Source organism: Arachis hypogaea, chromosome 17, assembly GCF_003086295.3.
Source record: "Arachis hypogaea cultivar Tifrunner chromosome 17, arahy.Tifrunner.gnm2.J5K5, whole genome shotgun sequence".
NCBI classification, from domain to species: domain Eukaryota; kingdom Viridiplantae; phylum Streptophyta; class Magnoliopsida; order Fabales; family Fabaceae; genus Arachis; species Arachis hypogaea.
In genome coordinates this window covers 49,011,950-49,018,884 of record NC_092052.1, presented here as the reverse complement: position 1 = coordinate 49,018,884, position 6,935 = coordinate 49,011,950, and the positions used below count along the sequence as shown (strand labels likewise).

The following is a 6,935-nucleotide window of genomic DNA, read 5'->3' as shown; positions in this document are numbered from 1 at the left end:
CACCAAGGATTTACATAAGTATTTCTATCCTTATTTTATTATTTATTTTCGAAAACTCTATAACTATTTTATATCCGCCTGACTGAGATTTACAAGATGATCATAGCTTGCTTCATACCAACAATCTCCGTGGGATCGACCCTTACTCGCGTAAGGTTTATTACTTGGACGACCCAGTGCACTTGCTGGTTAGTTGTGCGAAGTTGTGATAAAAAGTTGAGATTACAATTGAGCGTACCATGTTGATGGCGCCATTGATGATCACAATTTCGTGCACCAAGTTTTTGGCGCCGTTGCCGGGGATTGTTCGAGTTTGGACAACTGACGGTTCATCTTGTTGCTCAGATTAGGTAATTTTCTTTTTGTTTTATTCTCAAAATTTTTCAAAAATCTCTCATCTGTTTTCGAAAAAAAAATTGTTTTCAAAAATATATTTCTCTTCAGAATTTTTAAGAATGAATTCTAGTGTTTCATGAAGCATGTTGAAGCCTGGCTGGCTGTAAAGCCATGTCTAAATTCTTTTAGACTGAGGCCTCCACATGTCAGGGAATTGCTTATATCTTCTAAAGCTTGGCGGGCTATTAAGCCATGCCTAACCCTCAGATTGGAGCTTTAGACTAAGAATTGAAGATTCCTGGAATTCATATTAAAAATTTTGGAATCCTTATTTTTTTCTTTTTCATATAATTTTCGAAAAAACCAAAAAGAAATTAGAAAATCATAAAAATCAAAAAAAATATTTTGTGTTTCTTGTTCGAGTCTTGAGTCAGATTTTAAGTTTGGTGTCAATTGCATGTTCATCTTGCATTTTTCGAAAAAATCATGCATTCATAGTGTTCTTCATGATCTTCAAGTTGTTCTTGGTAAGTCTTCTGGTTTGATCTTGATGTTTTCTTGTTTTGTGTCTTTTCTTGTTTTTCATATGCATTCTTGCATCCATAGAGTCTAAGCATCAAAGATTTCTAAGTTTGGTGTCTTGCATGTTTTCTTTGCATTAAAAATTTTTCAAAAATATGTTCTTGATGTTCATCATGATCTTCATAGTGTTCTTGGTGTTCATCTTGACATTCATAGCATTCTTGCATGCATTCATTGTTTTGATCCAAAATTTTCATGCATTGCATTATTTTCATATTTCTCTCTCTCATCATTAAAAATTTAAAAATCAAAAAAATATATTTCCTTTTTTCTCTCATAAATTTCGAAAATTTGGATTGACTTTTTCAAAAAATTTTAAAATCTAGTTGTTTCTTATGAGTCAAATCAAATTTTCAATTTAAAAATCTTATCTTTTTCAAAAATCAAATCTTTTTCATTTTTCTTAGTTATTTTCGAAAATTATAAAAATATTTTTCAAAAATCTTTTTCTTAATTTTATCTCATAATTTTCGAAAATAACATCATCAATTAATGTTTTGATTCAAAAATTTCAAGTTTGTTACTTACTTGTTAAGAAAGATTCAAACTTTAAGTTCTAGAATCATATCTTGTGATTTCTTCTGAATCAAGTCATTAATTGTGATTTTAAAAATCAAATCTTTTTCAAAAACTAACTTCAATCATATCTTTTCAAAAATATCTTCTTATCATATCTTTTTCAAAAATTTGATTTTAAAATATATTTTCTAACTTCTTATCTTCTTATCTTTTCAAAATTGATTTTCAAATTTGTTTCAACTAACTAACTAACTTTTTGTTTGTTTCTTATCTTTTTCAAAACTACCTAACTAACCCTCTCTCTCTAATTTTCGAAAATATCTCCCTCTTTTTCAAAATTTCTTCTTAATTAACTAATTATTTTAATTTCTGATTTTTATTTTCGAAAATTACTAACCTTTTTCAAAAACCATTTTCGAAAATCACTAACTCTTTTTCAAAAATTATTTTCGAAATTCTCCCTCTCTCATCTTATTCTATTATCTACTAACATCTCTTCATCTCAAATCACTGCTCCTATCCTTACCTTTGTGTTTGGATTCTTCATTCTTCTTCACCCCTATTCCTTTTCTTCTTCTACTAACAATAAGGAACCTCTTTACTGTGACATAGAGGATTCCTCTTCTCTTCTTGTTCTCTTCTCTTTCTTATGAGCAGGAGCAAGGAAAAAAGCATTCTTGTTGAAGCTAATCCAGAACCTAAAAGGACTCTGAAGAGGAAACTAAGAGAAGCTAAATTACAACAATCCAAAGACAATCTTATTGAAAATTTTGAACAAGTAAAGGAGATGGCAGCCGAACCCAACAACAATAATGCAAGGAGAATGCTTGGTGACTTTACTGCACCTAATTCCAATTTACATGGAAGAAGCATCTCCATCCCTACCATTGGAGCAAACAATTTTGAGCTTAAACCTCAATTAGTTTCTCTGATGCATCAGAACTGCAAGTTTCATGGACTTCCATCTGAAGATCCTTTTCAGTTCTTAACTGAATTCTTGCAGATCTGTGATACTGTTAAGACTAATGGAGTAGATCCTGAAGTCTACAAGCTCATGCTTTTCCCTTTTGCTGTAAGAGACAGAGCTAGAGTGTGGTTGGACTCTCAACCCAAAGGTAGCCTGAACTCTTGGGATAAGCTGGTCAAGGCTTTCTTAGCCAAGTTCTTTCCTCCTCAAAAGCTTAGTAAGCTTAGAGTGGATGTCCAAACCTTCAGACAGAAGGAAGGTGAATCCCTCTATGAAGCTTGGGAGAGATATAAAGAACTGACCAAAAAGTGTCCTTCTGACATGCTTTCAGAATGGACCATCCTGGATATATTCTATGATGGTCTGTCTGAATTAGCTAAGATGTCATTGGATACTTCTGCAGGTGGATCCATTCACCTAAAGAAAACGCCTGCAGAAGCTCAAGAACTCATTGACATGGTTGCTAACAACCAATTTATGTACACTTCTGAAAGGAATCCTGTGAGTAATGGGACGCCTATGAAGAAGGGAGTTCTTGAAATTGATACTCTGAATGCCATATTGGCTCAGAACAAAATATTGACTCAACAAGTCAATATGATTTCTCAGAGTCTGAATGGAATGCAAGCTGCATCCAATAGTACTCAAGAAGCATCTTCTGAAGAAGAAGCTTATGATCCTGAGAACCCTGCAATAGCAGAGGTAAATTACATGGGTGAACCATATGGAAACACCTATAATCCATCATGGAGAAATCATCCAAATCTCTCATGGAAGGATCAAAAGCCTCAACCAGGCTTTAATAATGGTGGAAGAAATAGGTTCAACAATAGTAAACCTTTTCCATCATTCACTCAGCAACAGACAGAGAACTCTGAACAAAACACCTCTAATTTAGCAAACTTAGTCTCTGATCTATCTAAGGCCACTGTAAGTTTCATGAATGAAACAAGGTCCTCCATTAGAAATTTGGAGGCACAAGTGGGCCAGCTGAGTAAAAGGATCACTGAAATCCCTCCTAGTACTCTCCCAAGCAATACAGAAGAGAATCCAAAAGGAGAGTGCAAGGCCATTGAATTAATTACCATGGCCGAACATGTAAGGGAGGTTGAGGACATGAATCCCAAGGAGGAAGACCTCCTGGGACATCCAGTGATCAATAAGGAGTCTCCCTCTGAGGAACCAAAGGAATCTGAGACTCATCTAGAGACCATAGAGATTCCATTGAACCTCCTTATGCCATTCATGAGTTCTGATGAGTATTCTTCTTCTGAAGAGAATGAGGATGTCACTGAAGAACAAGTTGCCAAGTTCCTTGGTGCAATCATGAAGCTGAATGCCAATTTATTTGGTAATGAGACTTGGGGAGATGAACCTCCCATGCTCACCAATGAACTAAATGCATTGGATCAACTGAGATTGCCTCAGAAGAAACAGGATCCTGGAAAGTTCATAATACCTTGTACCATAGGCACCATGATCTTTGAAAAGGCTCTGTGTGACCTTGGTTCAGGAATAAACCTCATGCCCCTCTCTATAATAGAGAAACTGGGAATCTATGGGGTGCAAGCTGCTAAAATCTCATTAGAGATGGCAGACAATTCAAGAAAACAGGCTTATGGACAAGTAGAAGACGTGTTAGTAAAGGTTGAAGGCCTTTACATCCCTGCTGATTTCATAGTCCTGGATACTGGGAAGAATGATGATGAATCCATCATCCTTGGAAGACCCTTCCTAGCCACAGCAAGAGCTGTGATTGATGTTGACAGAGGTGAACTAGTCCTTCAATGGAATGAGGACTCCCTTGTGTTTAAAACTCAAGGATCTCCCTCTGCAACCATGGAGAGGAAGCATGAAAAGCTTCTCTCAAAACAGAGTCAACCAGAGCCCCCACAGTCAAACTCTAAGTTTGGTGTTGGGAGGCCACAACCAAACTCTATGTTTGGTGTTGAACTCCCATATCCAAACTCTAAGTTTGGTGTTGGGAAGTCTCAACAATGCTCTGAATATCTGTGAGGCTCCATGAGAGCCCACTGTCAAGCTATTGACATTAAAGAAGCGCTTGTTGGGAGGCAACCCAATTTTTATCTAATTTTTATTTTCATGGTTTTTCATGTTTTATTAGGTTCATGATCATGTGGAGTCATGAAAAAAATAGAAATATTAAAAACAGAATCAAAAACAGCAGAAAAAGATCACACCCTGGAGGAAGACCTTACTGGCGTTTAAATGCCAGTAAGAAGCATATGACTGGCGTTCAACGCCAGAATTGCACCCTGGAGAAGAGCTGGCGCTGAACGTCCAGAACAAGCATGGTTCTGGCATTCAACGCCAGAAATGGGCAACAAATGGGCGTTCAACGCCCAGAACAAGCACCAATCTGGTGCTGAACGCCCAAAGTTGTGTGCAAGGTCATTTTGCATGCTTAATTTGGTGCAAGGTTGTAAATTCTTGAACACCTCAGGATCTGTGGACCCCACAGGATCCCCACCTACCACCACTCATTCTCTTCCCTCTTCTCATTCATCCTCTCTTCCCAATAAACACTCTTCCCCAAAACTCTTCACCAATCACCTCAATCTCTCATCCCTTCTGTTCTCCATTTACCACTCACATCCAACACCCACCTACCTTCAAAATTCAACATCTCTTTCCCACCCAATCCCATCCATATAGCCGAATACACACATCCCTCCATCTCCTCCATATCTTCTTCTTCTTCTTCTTCTTCTTTTATTCTTTCTTCTTTTGCTCGAGGGCGAGCAACATTCTAAGTTTGGTGTGGTAAAAGCATAGCTTTTTTTTGTTTTTCCATAACCATTAATGGCACCTAAGGCCAGAGAAACCTCAAGAAAGAGGAAAGGGAAGGCAATTGCTTCCACCTCTGAGCCATGGAAGATGGAAAGATTCATCTCACAAGCCCATCACTAAGAAAAGGATGGAGCAAACAAGAGAGCACATTCATGGATCTCAACAGGCACATGAAGAATCTCATCACCATGAGATCCCGAAGATGCCTCAAATGCATCTTCCTCCACAAAACTATTGGGAGCAAATCAACACCTCCCTAGGAGAATTAAGTTCCAACATGGGTCAATTAAGGGTGGAACATCAAGAGCACTCCATCATCCTTCATGAAATTAGAGAAGATCAAAAAGCAATGAGGGAGGAGCAACAAAGACAAGGGAGAGACATAGAAGAGCTCAAGGACATCATTGGTTCCTCAAGAAGGAAACGCCACCATCACTAAGGTGGACTCATTCCTTGTTCTTAAACTTTCTGTTTTTCGTTTTCTATGTTAAGTGCTTATCTGTGTTTGTGTCTTCATTACATGATCATTAGTAGTTAGTAACTTTGTCTTAAAGTTATGAATGTCCTATGAATCCATCACCTCTCTTAAATGAAAAATGTTTTAATTCAAAAGAACAAGAAGTACATGAGTTTCGAATTTATCCTTGAACTTAGTTTAATTATATTGATGTGGTGACAATACTTTTTGTTTTCTGAATGAATGCTTGAACAATGCATATGTCTTTTGAAGTTGTTGTTTATGAATGTTAAATATGTTGGCTCTTGAAAGAATGATGACAAGGAGACATGTTATTTGATAATCTAAAAAATCATCAAAATGATTCTTGAAGCAAGAAAAAGCAGCAAAGAACAAAGCTTGCAGAAAAAAAAATAGGTGAAAAAAAATAGAAAGAAAAAGAAAAAGCAAGTAGAAAAAGCCAAAAGCTCTTAAAACCAAGAGGCAAGAGCAAAAAGCCAGTAACTCTTAAAACCAAAAGGCAAGGGTAATAAAAAGGATCCCAAGGCTTTGAGCATCAGTGGATAGGAGGGCCTAAAGGAATAAAATCCTGGCCTAAGCGGCTAAACCAAGCTGTCCCTAACCATGTGCTTGTGGCGTGAAGGTGTCAAGTGAAAACTTGAGACTGAGCGGTTAAAGTCAAGGTCCAAAGCAAAAGAAGAGTGCGCTTAAGAACCCTGGACACCTCTAATTGGGGACTTTAGCAAAGCTGAGTCACAATCTGAAAAGGTTCACCCAGTTATGTGTTTGTGGCATTTATGTATCCGGTGGTAATACTGGAAAACAAAGTGCTTAGGGCCACGGCCAAGACTCATAAAGAAGCTGTATTCAAGAATCATCATACTGAACTAGGAGAATCAATAACACTATCTGAACTCTGAGTTCCTATAGAAGTCAATCATTCTGAACTTCAATGGATAAAGTGAGATGCCAAAACTATTCAAGAGGTAAAAAGCTACAAGTCCCGCTCATCTGATTGGAGCTATGTTTCATTGATAGTTTGGAATTTATAGTATATTCTCTTCTTTTTATCCTATTTGATTTTCAGTTGCTTGGGGACAAGCAACAATTTAAGTTTGGTGTTGTGATGAGCGGATAATTTATATGCTTTTTGGCATTATTTTTAGTATGTTTTTAGTAGAATCTAGTTACTTTTAGGGATGTTTTTATTAGTTTTTATGATAAATTCACATTTCTGGACTTTACTATGAGTTTGTGTGTTTT

At 36.8% G+C, this 6,935-nt stretch overlaps 1 non-coding gene across 1 annotated transcript; it reads right to left on the bottom strand.

The window, feature by feature from the left end:
- Positions 1-2,623: 2,623 nt before the first annotated feature.
- Positions 2,624-2,731, bottom strand: LOC112768713 (small nucleolar RNA R71). The gene has a single exon (XR_003186111.1). It is a non-coding gene; the product is annotated as a small nucleolar RNA R71 (small nucleolar RNA).
- Positions 2,732-6,935: the final 4,204 nt, after the last annotated feature.